At 37.8% G+C, this 14,377-nt stretch overlaps 1 protein-coding gene across 3 annotated transcripts in view; it reads right to left on the bottom strand.

Annotated features, from left to right (window-relative positions):
• lrrc4cb (leucine rich repeat containing 4C, genome duplicate b) overlaps positions 1-14,377 on the bottom strand; it is a 45,767-nt gene that overhangs the window by 17,045 nt on the left and 14,345 nt on the right. The window contains exon 1 of one of the 3 annotated variants that reach the window (XM_057344941.1): positions 11,656-12,712. The exons of the other annotated variants lie outside the window; for them this stretch is intronic. The gene's annotated coding sequence lies outside the window, so the exon portion shown is untranslated. Of the gene's footprint in view, positions 1-11,655; positions 12,713-14,377 lie in introns of those variants that run through there. 3 annotated transcript variants of the gene reach the window in all.

The raw sequence follows: 14,377 nt of genomic DNA, 5'->3' as shown, positions 1-14,377 counted from the left end.
GATCAGGACACGCTGATCGGATGACATTCCGATCAGAAGCGCGTTTACACTTGTCTTTTCAATGTGTATGTGGACTACATCCAGATACAGGTCGCATGTTAATGCCAAGTGTAAACGCACCCTTTATTGCATTTTGAATTTAATATGGCAATGGAATGTTCTAAATGGGTTTAGTTTTCACAGATATTAATGTATGCAATTATTCTAAAAAGGAAACAAATTAGTTGTTTTACTCATTTTAAGAGACCTGTCTTATTTTCTCTTGTATATTTAGTATTGCTTTTTAATAAAGAAAAAGTACTTATTATCCGAATACCCGATTAATCGATGGAAAATCAGTAGAATACTCGATTAGTAAAAGAATCGTTAGCTGCAGCCCTACAGCAATCTACAGTATACAGTATGCATGTGCACAGCAGCATGTATACTGTAGATACTTACTGTATCTAAGAGTATTAACAACAGCGTCTAGAATAGGAATATTATTGAACTTTGACTGTAAAAGTTAAAATAAGGATCCAGTTTTGTCAACTGCATGTTCTGGTTATCGCCAGTAACGTGATTTGCATTTTTGTTTACTCTTGAAAGTCCTAGTGAAATAAAAAATTACAATGCCTATTTTTTCATGAAATACTGCAGCGTTCATTGTAAATAGTTTATCAATGTGGGTCATTGTGTGCCCTCATATGCTGCGTTCCAGACAACTCAGATTTCAGATATTATGTTATAAAATATCAGACTTGCAACCTCAATACGTTCCAGCATCACATTCGCATTTTTACCACGTGGTGTCACTTTGAGACGCCGAGAGAATGTAACAGCAGTCTATGTTATTGTTATATGGTAGCTATTCAAACGTAGACATTTGTTCATAAACAGTTTCTGGATATATTAAAAGAGTAGTTCCCCTTCAAAATGAAAATTCTGTCATCATTTACTCATCCTCTTTTCATTTCAAACCTGTAGGACTTTCTTCTGCAGAACACAAAAGAAGATATTCTGAATAATGTTGTTAACAGCCCCACATTCACTTGAATTTGTTACAATAGAAGTGAATGGGGGGGCTGTGCTGTTCTGTTACCAACATTTTTCAAAATATCTTCTTTTGTGTTCTGCAGAACAAAGAAAGTCATACAGGTTTGAAATGATAAGAGGGCGTGTAAGGCCTTGTTCACACTTGTCTTCTTTTTTGACAAGAAAAAGTTGACAATGGCACTTTTTTAGTTATACAAAAATATGCTTGCGGCGTTGTGGTTACAACTAGCAGCCGGCAATGTTCAAAGATAGCATTTGTGCACGAAGGCAATTTAGAGAGACTGGCTTCATAGGCAGCGTAACGGAAGTCTATTTGATTTATAAGCAGAGAGCGTCTTTGCAATAACCAATCACATATTTAAAAACTAAAATACTAATTTCTCGCTAGAAATGCAATCAGAAGTTATTGAAAGTGAAAATGAAACTTGCATTGATACAAAATTATGCTCCAACGGGCGTTTTGGCTGCCATTTAATTTTTTCGAGATTGAGCCTTCTCGACCAATCTCGTTCCTAGCATGTTGTTATGGAAACGACAGGTCTCTGTCATTGGTTAGCTGTGATAAAGGTGCTTGACGAAGGGCGTTTTTTTCAAAAACTTTTTCAACCTCAAAAGATGCTCTGAACTGTAGAAAAAGACGCTGGATTATAATCTAAAACAGACGCAAGCATCTTCAAAAAAGAAGTCAAGTGTGAACATGGCCGAAATGATGACAGAATTTTCATCTTCAAGGTAAACTGCTCTTTTAATGTTCATGTTCTTACATTATCTGTGTTGTAAAAATAGTTTAAAGTTTGTTTATGGTTCACATAAGGTTGCGAAAGGGCTATTTGCCATCTTGTCCATGACGTCAAATGATGCGTCTCGCTGATGTCGGGGTTGATCGATCTGCCCCGAGCTCAGAGGTCGGATAACCGACTTTGTTTGCCATTCCAGACGTTTACTTCCGGGATTGAGGTCGGCAATACCCGAAATCCGTGTTGTCTCGAACGCAGCATTAATCTTCAGTTAAAATCTGAAAATGCACTTCCGTCTTGTAGTGACTATCTGTCTTAAGTCTAAAATACACTTTTAAAAGACTTTTGCTCATATTTTGCCCAGATTTTCAGTCTGGACTTGCTGCAGAAAGTCTGTGCCAGTCTACAGATTTTATCAGTTAGTGTGTTTCTCTCTGAAACTTTCAAAAAGTCTGCAAGTGTATGAGGTCTAGTTTAAAAAAATCTGTTCAGATTTTAAAAGTCTTGTAGTGTATTCCAGCCATTAAATGACGTATGTTAGACGTCTTGGGCGGAGCTGCTAATTCCATTTCAAAATGCAACGGCCGTTTGTATACATCAAATCGCAGAGAAAGATGAAAACCACGCCCACTATTTTTCTCATTCGAAATTCCATTTCATTTCACTCGGAAATGTGTCAAAATACGGAAGTACAAACGGCCGCAACTTCCGGTTCACTGGGGCTTGTAAGCTTATAAAATAAAAAGGCAGCAGGACATTGTTTATTATTTTTCATGCAGTATTAAAAACGCTTAGATAAATTGTAATATTTGTTTCAAATAAAACAATGATTGTTATAAACTGATTATCCTGATTATCCAACTGATTGTTTTACTTTATTAAACATTTTGAATCTACTCAACAACAGTGGCTGCCTGTTTGATTAAAATAACATTCTTCACAAACACACATACATACATAAACATTTTTATACATTGTGGGGGACTTTCCAAGGACTTTTGTACTGTACAAACCCCTCACCATACCCCTAGACCTAACATAAACGTTTAAGTTGTTTTACATTTCAAATAAGCATTATTTATTAACCAAATGACGTTGTGTGGACCATTGGCCGTTCTTGGACTTTTACCATGCTTGTTGGGACACCTGCACACACACACATGCACGCATACACTCTTTTCTCTCTCTCCCACTCTGTCTCTCCATCCCCTTCTCTCTGACCACCTGGTTCTAATCTAATATGTAACGGCCACTGTTACTGATCCAATGAAATGCTGATGGTTAAAACGGGCTTTCTTGTTGACTCTAGGAACAAGGAAGCTGGTTATGTGAAGCACACTAAAATGGTTATTTTGAGAACTCTGTCGTGTTTTGCTGCAGTGAATGCAGCTTTTCCTCTTTCAAGTTGCTGTGATTTTAATTCAACGACTGGACCCCACATTGTGTCCAGGCTGTTGCACAGCAGTTGTGACTCAGTGCTTACACTCACCCCTCTCTCTCTCTCTCTCTCTCTCTCTCTCTCTCTCTCTCTCTATTTTTTCTGTCTCCCTTTTTCCACACAAGCAGCTTGCTTAGGAATAATTCATGGCTTTGCATTAAGGCCACTACAGTCACTGCTAACAATTGCAAAAGCAAATTGATACAGTTGCTCCAGGTTTAGATCTTTAAAATTAGTGTTTTAATAATGAAATCAACCGATTTCAATTTTGCTCTGGAGTGCTTGCCACATTTCCTATTATATCCATCTATTGCACATCAAGTATATAAAGCATTTAACTTGCACCTAGAGACATATAATATGAAGAGTACACGGTTTGAGTATGTTTATCCTCAAATAAAGAGGAATGGTAATTTACAATACTGTATTGCAAACTATGTCATGTTAACAGCTGGGGCCCATTTCACCATTCGTGAAGGCTACTTCACTCATGTGTCTGAGAAAAAAGAGAGAGAGCGGCAACAGACATAGGTGGACATGTTGAAACATCAATAGACCATGAGAAGCTACATATCCCTATTTCTCTCCATATAATCTTAAAGACGTAGCATATGTTTACAATGTGAACAACATATGTCTACCTACATTTTCCATCTCTTAAACTGATATCAGAAGACAGAGATTAAGCAGAATAGTGAGCGAGTGAAAGAGAGAGCGAGATAGAGAGAGAGTGTCCGGAGACTGAGGCAAAGAGTGATAGTGGTGCATTAAAAGTCAGAGCACATTCAGTGCAGAGCCACATTCATTATGCATTAGCTAGGTTACCATGTGTAGTAGAATTAAAACACAAAATCTTCGTCTAAAACAGAAAACGCGTTTATAGGTGATTCCATTCTGAACTCCAAAAGTAATCCCAGCCATCAGATTCACAGGAGGTTGTCTGAATTTGTACAGCTGCAATTATCAAGATTTTTGTTGCACTCAGAGAAGAATTCGACAGTAATGTGTTCCACCGTACAGATACTACAGGCAGTAGACATGGCAGATTCATTGTTGCCATGAGAACTTGGTGTTTTCACTTTCTGCTTCTGCCTAAATTAAACTTGATGATCGTACAAGGCAAGAATAGAACTAGCTAGCGAGAAAAAAATGATGCTTTGACCCTCCTGGTTGGGCACAAATGAAGGAGTCACAGCGAGCATGGTGCTCATCCCATGCATACAGATTGCATTACACAGCCAATCCACTCAAAGAGCCTTTGCTCCTCTAATGCACTGACATGCCTTAGTGTGTGGAAGCAGCCAGTCTCGCGCAGCTAAACGCTCCCCATGGTCGATTTATACAAGGGAGAATGTTTTACTCATCCAGCACCATGCTCGATATCGATAAAGGATCTGTTAGCAAGACACTATAGTGTGTTTTACTCATCCAGCACCATGCTCGATATCGATAAAGGATCTGTTAGCAAGACACTATAGTGTGTCACTATCACACCTACCAACATTTAACGTATCAAGCTCTCTGGAAAGCAGGACATACATCAGCTGACGCTTTGCATGTTGACCACTGGTAGATAAACCTGAGCCCTGCGTTTAAGTCTTTAATTGAGATGAGGTGACAATTTGCTTGATTCATTTAGCAATGTATATGGAATGTCATGTATTTGAGCTTCCATTAGCAAGGGGATTATATTCAGCCAGACATTTGCGGGAACGAGATACCGGGCTGAGATATCTATCACACCAACACATGCAAATATCACAAAATACAACATGAGCGTCCGCTTTCTGTCATTTCGAGCCGCTCATTCCAAACACCCTACACACTCCACCTCTCTTGTCTGTTTGGGGTACGATGGAGGAGCACTCGGCTCCGAATCTCCCCACTGTTCCATTCAGCGCACCTACATGTTCTTGTGAGCTGTGCTTTTCACAGTTCAAAACAAATACATCTGCCTAGTCATTAACCTTAATGACTGCACTACACAGACAATGCAAAGGAGAACGGGGAGGCAAACAGTGGCAACCATTACTTTCCCTGCTTGAGATGACAACAGGAGCAGCTGAGGGCCTCCAAGCTATAATCTCACTGTGGCCATATAGTCTCCTCCGTCATTAGTATCGACTCTGCATGAGGCCCAGCCAATTGAAGCACTCGGCTGCGAGCATGGCGGCACACATAAATTCAGCGCGTTTCAAGACTCTGAGTGGCTCTCCAAGGAGGCCGGCACATTACTTCAATTCATTCTGTTTTTCGCTTTTATAAAACTACCTTTTTACTATAGGGTACGGTGGAAATCTCTTTCAGCTCTGCAGCAGTGGCCTGGGATGAAACTGTAATGCACGTGTTATGACTTTTATTAGGAAGAAAATAAAAAAGATTTTCATGGTTCCAAAGATTGAATGAGACACTGATTGAATCATGAATTGAGCCATTAAAAACATGTACAGTATATGACTCCTTCTGTGAAACACAAAAGAAGATATTTTGAAAAATGGTTTTGTGTTCATACAATGGAAGTCAATAGGGTCCAGTGTTGTTTGTTTTTCAAAATATATTTTTTGTTCTCTTCATAACAAAGAAAGTCATACAGGTTTGGAATGACATGAGGGTGAATAAATGATTAAAGAATTTTCATTTTTGGATGAAATTCAACAATTTAACAATAGCAATTTATATAATAATGATTTGTTTTATATTGCTGATGGCTTTATTTACTGTAAGTTATTGTATATTGCTTATCAATTGTAAAAAATTGCTGTAATGCATGACCTTACAGGTATAGTCTTTCTTCTGTGGAACACAAAATAAGATATTTTTAGGAATGTCTCAGGGGTGTCCATACAATGGAAGTCAAAGGGGTCCATTATTGTTTGGTTACCAATGTCCTTCAAAATATTTTTTCTGTGCTCTTCTGGAGCTCTTTTTTCATTGTTGGGTGAACTATCCCTTTAACATAATAAAACACAACATAATATAATTTACCAATGAACTACTTTAGAGAAGAATTGTTTATTGTGCTGTGCTTATTATTATATTAACAAATGTAATTTATATAATAATGGTTTGGTTTATATTGCTGTAGTCATTGTTTACTGTAATAAAACACTTATGGTAATGGAAGTTATTGTAGTGCGCTTATCAATAGTAAAAATGACTGTAATTGTGCTTTAAGTGCTCTATTATATAAAAGGCAACACGCTGCATAAGACCCGGGCATCAGAAGAGCATGTATTTGTTTCTTACAATATTTGCACCTTGTAATGCTCCGGCTCATGGATAGTATTCCCTGGACTATTGTGTGTCTGCTGAAGTTTTTGTTCTCTAGTACTCTTCAGCCTTTCATATTAGGAGAATCTGTTAGAAATGTTTTCAATGCGAAACAGTTGCAACCCCAGACAATGTCACAACAGCATGTATTCTAGCAAGTCTGTGATTTATCAGCCTCTAAGACACAGATCTCTTTGACACACTTCTGTTTCTGAATCCAGGCCAAGTGATCTGAGAACCTTGAAAAAGGCAACCGCCTTGATGTTCCTCCCTCATATCAAAAATATGCTGAGAGTGGGAGAAGACATCCTCCAGGGGAGGGGAAGGGTTCTTGTTTGAAAAGGGGTTCCAATATAATGAGCAACCCAGATTTGTACTGTGGCTTCCGTGCCTGTGATGACAAACATCTTGAGTAATCAAGGCAAACTGATATTTATAAGATGACCTGAGCACACCTCCCCTCTGTCTCCAGTGACTAATATAAGTGAAGAGCACAATTGTTGCCATTTGGCTCATCTGTAGGATAGCACTGACATAGGATTTCTGAATTGACAACCTGTGATTGTGTGACAGCGCAGTCTCCATTGCAGGCCTGACTGAACCGTTAAGGCAGAGTAATTCAAATGCACAGACATTTATTACAGTTACTGAGGCCTGAGGGCATAGAAGTCAATTTTAATTTTCACTGAAATGAGAGGTTTGGTTAATAAGCTCAGAAGCCTTATTTCCATAGATTTGAAATGCATGAACTCTAACCTCCCCGTGCCTGTGTGCCTGTGCACCACCCTGGCTCCTCTCCAGCGCACCAAATGTCCCTCAGAAAGTCTTTTTTTCTCAGAAAGAGTGTTCGCGTATGGCATTAGACATCTGCTGCAGAACTAAAAACAGTGCCACATGCTTGCTCCCTCATTTATCTGTTGCCATTTGGGCTCCATCCTGTTTCCCAAGACACTGACTGATTTGCGCTAGTCACCTTTTGCTAACGTAATGCACATCCGCTTTTTGTAATGACCACAGACTAATTACATAGATTGATCTACATAAACAATTGACAGATATAGTATGATCACTGAATAAGAGAGGCGGTCATATAAAATGTATTAAAACAAAAATCAATGACGCTGTGATGGAAACACACAGAGCTTTGTATAAATGTACACAGCTTCTCGGGCCTATACCTCGAGCCATGTGGAATGGATTTAATCATTAGTTTGTGTCAATATGCAGGGGAGTTCATTACATATATGCTTGATGAATTTTGCTCTGGCTCCTCCAAATGAGATTTGAACCCATGACCCCAATAATGCTAGGAAGGCAATGAGCAAGGAAACCAGGTTAGGCTACTCTTGCAGCACATTTACCACAGTGTTGCTTTAGGGAGATCTACTGTGACAACCTACATGCTGTTGGTAATAAACCACAGTATCATCACTCCTGTACAAATTTGCACAAGCATGATGTGAACAGGCACTCACAGAGGCCACATGACCTGGCAACAGCCTTGGGTGATTCCAGAATTATCATCAGCGAGAATCTGCCACAAGAGACCATATTAAACATAAGTTTAAAGCCTGATTAAAACACTGAAACCCTGGAGGGTGTGTGCTATTGTGATTACTTGCTTTGTAGTTCAGACATCCTGGGCACAAGATCAGATATGAGGATTGTTGAAAGTTATAGGATAAACTACGCTCTACCAGCATGTGTCTTGTGGGCCTAAAAGATTTTCTTTTTTTTGCCAAATTTTCATATTTTTTTGTTATATGAACTCATCATCTGTATAAATGATACTTCAGTCTATTGACAGTATTAGTGCATAGAATTTAAGGGCTGTCAAACGATTAATTGTGACTAATCGCATCCAGAATAAAAGTTTGTGTTTACATAATATATGTCTGTGTACTGTGCATATTATTTTGTATTTATAAACACATACATGCATATATTTAAGAAAAATATACAAAATAAATAAATATTTATTTAACATTTCAATTATTGGTAAATATAAATAAATACATCTAAATATTTCCTAAATATGTGTTTATAATACAAAATCAACAATACAGAATCAACACAGTACACAGACATATATTATGTAAACACAACCTTTTATTCAGAATGCGATTAATCGCGATTAATCATATAACAGCCCTAGAATTTACAGTCTTGTTTGTAGGAAAAAGTAACTTGAGGTAGTATCTATGCTGTATTAGTTATGGCATAATGTGTCTTCTAACACGAGATAGATTCAATCACTAACCACAAAATAATTGAATGTTTCATTAAGCCTCCCACAAGTGCTGTGTGCTATTGATTTTACATTGATTCTAATGGTCCAAAGGTCAAACAATTTTGCTATCCGCTTGTTAAGTTGTGACGTACGGTATTCTGTTTCCGTGTCCAAGCCAACACTCATTTCAAGTGAGGATATTATTAAAGCAGCCGTTTATGATCACTGTTTATTCATATCACAAATTTAAGCGACATGTTTATACAGTAAATTCGCAGTGTACACTACAGTATCCAGGCTTACGGAATCTCCGGTATCAATATTTGAATAATTTGTAAAAAATCGCACTGAGGCCATGGGTGATTTCTTTATAGAGATAAAGGATGGGATCGGGTTTTCAGCAGTTTTGCATCATGCCATGAATGAATATTAGCATTTTTTTATTTTTGTATGGCATCTGATAGAGCGGATGGATCTGGATACAGTGTATAACGTTCCATATATGGTGGTGCGTGAGTGACGTTAGGCTTCACAGAAAGTCAAACATTTATCCCAATTTTACATTTTCATATAATTCATCCTAGAGTGAGATAAACATGTCTGACTTGCTGTCCATGAAGGAGGCTCTAAATTGCCCCTTTTAATTAGACTGCTTAATTAAAACAATATTAAATACTATATATCTTAAGTGAATTGGAATAGAGGCGGAGTGGGGGTCGTAGCGGATGCCAGAAGAATAGTCACAAGAGTGAAGCGAGCATCTCTTTGTACACCCTTAGCATTGTAATTGACAGTATTTAATGAACATGCTGCTCATGAACTTTCGTTTAGAACTTGATTTAAAATTCCATCATCATACTTTTGTTGCTTGAAATTCCGCAGGGATAGCAGGGACACCACAAGATTAATAAAAGATAACTTTTAAAGAGAAAGCCAGTGTGGCTGTATATCTTGTCTAACAGCACTTCCTCTGACCTGAGAACTGAACACCATGGTGTACTCGTTCATTTGGCCTTACTGTGTCTCCAGCGCAGAAAGGAAATTTTTCTAAAGAATAACCTTGCCAAATAACAGTGCATCTTTTGCATTTTTAGAAGAAGCTACATGGGTTCCGTTCAGTCTTTATCATTAAACTTTTCAATTTCGCACAAGACATGACAAGATGATCTTTAAGCCTGACTCACATTAGAGATGGTCTTTCTGAAGTATCAGGTTGAGCAAAAGCATTTCAACTGCTTCATTTTTCTCTAAATGGCAGAAATTACTGAGGTTAATGGGTGCAATATTGGCTAAATGCTCTCGTTTACAGGCTCTTCCTCCTTGCCTTGGGGGAACTGAATGGTATGTGGCATCTTTTTGGCTCAGCTGACACATTCAATGCATTAACACTCATTTTTATGACAGCAGAGCAGTGCCTACATAATTCACATTCTTTGAACTGTTTGTGACATGTTATCAATCAAAAATGATTTTGGATGTAGTAATGTCCAAATATGCACCAAATAATTCCAGGAATCCTATGAAAGCAAGATTTCAAAAATTTCAAGAAAAAAAGTACAATACTATAGTACATACAGGTTATTGCATATTACAAATTAATATAAATAAATAAAAAAAACTGGACCCAACAGACGTGTGATCCAAATCACACATTTAATTTGAGCAAATTATTGTTTCCCTTTAATTGAGCTACAGTATTTGATGCTTTGATTTAAGATGGATAAGATGATTATGGTGCATACTAGAATGAAATGCTTAGAACATCTGTCATGGATTTTTTTCATGGAAAGTTAAAGCCCATCTAGTATGTCTAACTAACACAGAAAATGTATGAGTTATTTTTAATCTAAAAGCATTAGTTTGTCATATGTTACTCTTTTATCTTAGGAACATATGCAGAGCACAAAAAGTGCTTCGTGATTGTGAAAATAATGCTTTAAAGAAAGACAATACTTTCCATACAAGTGAATACCATGGACAAAAAATACTTATTTTTTAATTATACAAAATGAAACTCATTTACACTTTTTTTTTAAACTAACTAACTAGGAATCAACTGAACATAATGCAATCATCTGATTCACCCAAATGCTGCCCAATAAAGTAACACTTTTTCTATGTTTATGCTCCTTATAACAGCTCTTCTATCAAAAGCGGCAATGCCTTTCAGCACCTTCCCAGAAAAGACAGCTCCTCAATACTCAACACCACTGGAGAAGCAACAACCCACAACCCATGAATCATCCACCAAAAATTACGTAAGTGCTCTCAAAAACCAATACATGGCTGAGAAGCTTTTCCAATGAATCAGTCTTCTATATAGTGTCTATTACAGCACCTCTTTACCAATACACACTAAAGTTCTGAAGCCTTTCGGGGGTTGAATGTTAAATGCAGATTAGCACCAGTCTGCCTTGCCAGCTTTCCTGGAACTAAGGAAAAACTAAGGTTTTTTTTCTGTCACAAATATAAAATGGGTTATGACACATGGTGCAATTGAAACGTGTTACGTATGCAGCATTCAGGGTGTCTAAAAAGTCACTGGGGTCTATTAGAATCAATGAGGAATAGTTCTGTCGACCATCATGGATACCTCTTTCCCCTCGTCTCTTCAGAGCATAGCAATGCACATGTGAACAGAATATGAATGACCCACGCCATATTCTAGCAAAAGTAATGTTAAGTAGAGCAACAGAAAGGCATAAGAGAGATGAACAAATGAAATATTTCACAATCTACCAGATCACTGTCACAGAAATAGATAGATAGATAGATAGATAGATAGATAGATAGATAGATAGATAGATAGATAGATAGATAGATAGATAGATAGATAGATAGATGAAAATTCAATAATTCAACGTGAACATCGGAGTAAATATAAAGATCGCAACGCTTTTAAATAGATGAGCACAGAACGGTTACATTAGTCTTCGGGTTCTTACCTATTATTCAACGTGATGTGAGAAGCGATAGCGGTAAAAGGGAGCATCACTGCAGCCCTCGCAAAATCCCACTTCATGTAGAATCCATGCACGATTTAAGGAGATGTAAGTAAGGGCAGGCGCGCTCTAAAGCGGTCTGTGAGCTTTGACAAAGCAAAGCAGGTGCAAAAAAGGGGGAGGGGGGCTAGAAGAAAAAAATCTTATACAAAATGTGTAGAGGAAAAAGCAGATAAATCACCAACGTTATGTTTGGCTGGAAACGTAACATAGCGTAGTATCCAAATCCAGGAAAGAAATGTCTGAATCACATGGGTTTCACAACAGCCTGTCTATTCCAGTTCAATATTCCCTTTGGGTAAAATCCAGCAGAGTTAATACTTAGTAGTGTAGGTATTGGCTCCCGATCTAGCTCTAATCGAGATAAACCCTTAAAAACACTGCGGTATGCCGCCGATTCTCAACGCGCACTGGCCCAATGCTCCTCAGATATCTTGCCTACATCCACAACCGCAGTCCATAGATTTAACATAACGTGCTGACTCCGCTGAACGCTGTTTAATGTGTTACAGCATCACCTCACAGCATCCTTCTGACTCCGTCCGCTCGTCTAGATATTTGATCGTTTCTCTTGAGCGATGTTCACTGCAGCCCTCCTTAAAGTTACACCATTCTGAATACTCATGTCTCTAAATCCAATAATTATGTTTCTGTCCGCGTTGTCAAGGCGGATTCTAGCAGATTCTTTCGTTTACTCGGCGTAGAAAACTCAAACGCACTTTCTACACGTCTTATATTTTAAATCAGCGTTTACTGGCGCTGCAGATCTCTGCTCCTCTCTTACAAATCGCAGTTGCGCTGGACAGCTCTATGTTTCGTCAGAAAATGTTGATGGAAACTGAAAGCCCAAGACAAGATGCACCGAGTTTTTCTCTTAACGGCAGCTGAGGAGGGAATTCAGAAGCAGAAGCTCCTGAGGCGACTAACGGATGATTTCCCCGTGTTTCAAACCCGACACTGTGTGCATTTCAAAGGCATCTGTTGCTGAATGTTGCGCATTACATTGTGTCTGCGCGTTGTTTGACTTTTTTTCTCAGAGCGCTTTTACCAAACACTCGAATTAACATGGTAATATCCTTATATAAAGTTAGATTATGAATGTTTTTTTTTTGTCCTGGCACAATTTGACGTGGGATTGCCACCTACCGGCATACATCCCCTCTCAATGTTCCTGTCAAATAGAACCAAAATAACGCCACATCTTCAGATTAAATGCATGAAAGCATTTGGACATTTCTATTTTTCACCCTGGAAAAGACTATACTTTTGATATGCTTTTCAATATATTTTTACGTTACATGTAAAGCAAATTAGGCATGGTTCTAGATCACCAAAACTGACTGCAGGGGCAATATTTGATTTCCAGGTCCATTTTGCCATTACAAAAGGTATTTTTCCCCTAACCATATTAAAAGCATTTAAATAAAAATTAAAAGTAGGCTACTACAGTCCACACTGTATATTAAAGTTATTTTCCCCAACTCACATCCCCCTGTGAAAAAGGAAATGCACCAAACATCTAGCTGGTCAACACTTGGCAACAATAAATGCAACTAAACACCCCATCACATATAATCTGATATGAGCCTTGCACATTTCTAGCCCATTAATCTTTTCTACTGCACAGCCATTCCAATGTGGACTTTCTATTTTGTGGATCCCTGTCCTAATGCAACACCCATTTTTAACTTCTGCTCACACAAAGATTGGACAGTCTTTCTAAAAAAATGTCTGGTGGTGCAGAGCACAATTCCTGATCCTTCAAAAAGCTGTCCAGTTTCCAAGACCGAAATATATCCCAATTCCAATACACTGCCACTTACACTACTTTAAAAGGACAGTTCACCCAAAAATGAAAAGTATGTCATGAATTGCTCATCCTCTAGTTACTCCTAACCTGTATAAATTTCTTTGTTCGGTTGAACACAAAGAAAGATATTTGGAAGAATGTAAGCAATCAATAGTTCTGATGCACCATTGACTACCATAGTAGGAAAAATTTAAATGGTGGTCAAAAGTGCCCCAGAACTGTTTGCTTTTCTAAGTTCCTCAAAATATCTTCTTTTGTTTAACAGAACAAAACATATTTACACATTAATTTTTTGTACTATGGTAGTCAATGGTGCTTAAGAATTGTTGGTTGCTAACATTCTTATAAATATTTTTCTCTGTGTTCAACCGAACAAAGAAATTTATACAGATTTGGAACAACTAGGGTATCATGACAGAATTTTCATTTTTGGGTGAATTGATGGTCTTAAAGTGTGATACTGTATTCACCCTATACTGGATATAAAATACCAGCATCCTCTAAAACGGTCTAATCTGTTTATGGAAAATTAACCCACACTTATTCAAATGCTTCTTATGAAACATGAGACGGCAATGATTTCCACATTCCTACTCTTACATTAAATGCATTTTTCCTCAGCCTCTTAACTTGTTGAGTTACTGTAGAAACGCTGCCTATAGTTGATGCTACAGATGCCAGCAGTTCTTAAGGTTTTTCAAGGTTTTTTTGAAACTTCCTGGATATGATGCCCTTGAAGAACCTATTGAAATGTGTCACTGTAAACTCTTTTTTTGTAAACTGCACAACAACAGGTTTCAGTACAGTCTGTCTGTATCTTTCGAGTTATATTTTCTTATAGGGCACTATGGATGA

This window comes from Triplophysa rosa, linkage group LG1 (genome assembly GCF_024868665.1).
Source record: "Triplophysa rosa linkage group LG1, Trosa_1v2, whole genome shotgun sequence".
NCBI classification, from domain to species: Eukaryota; Metazoa; Chordata; class Actinopteri; order Cypriniformes; family Nemacheilidae; genus Triplophysa; species Triplophysa rosa.
The sequence above is the reverse complement of the archived record's forward strand: the minus strand, read 5'-3'. Positions and strand labels throughout refer to the sequence as shown.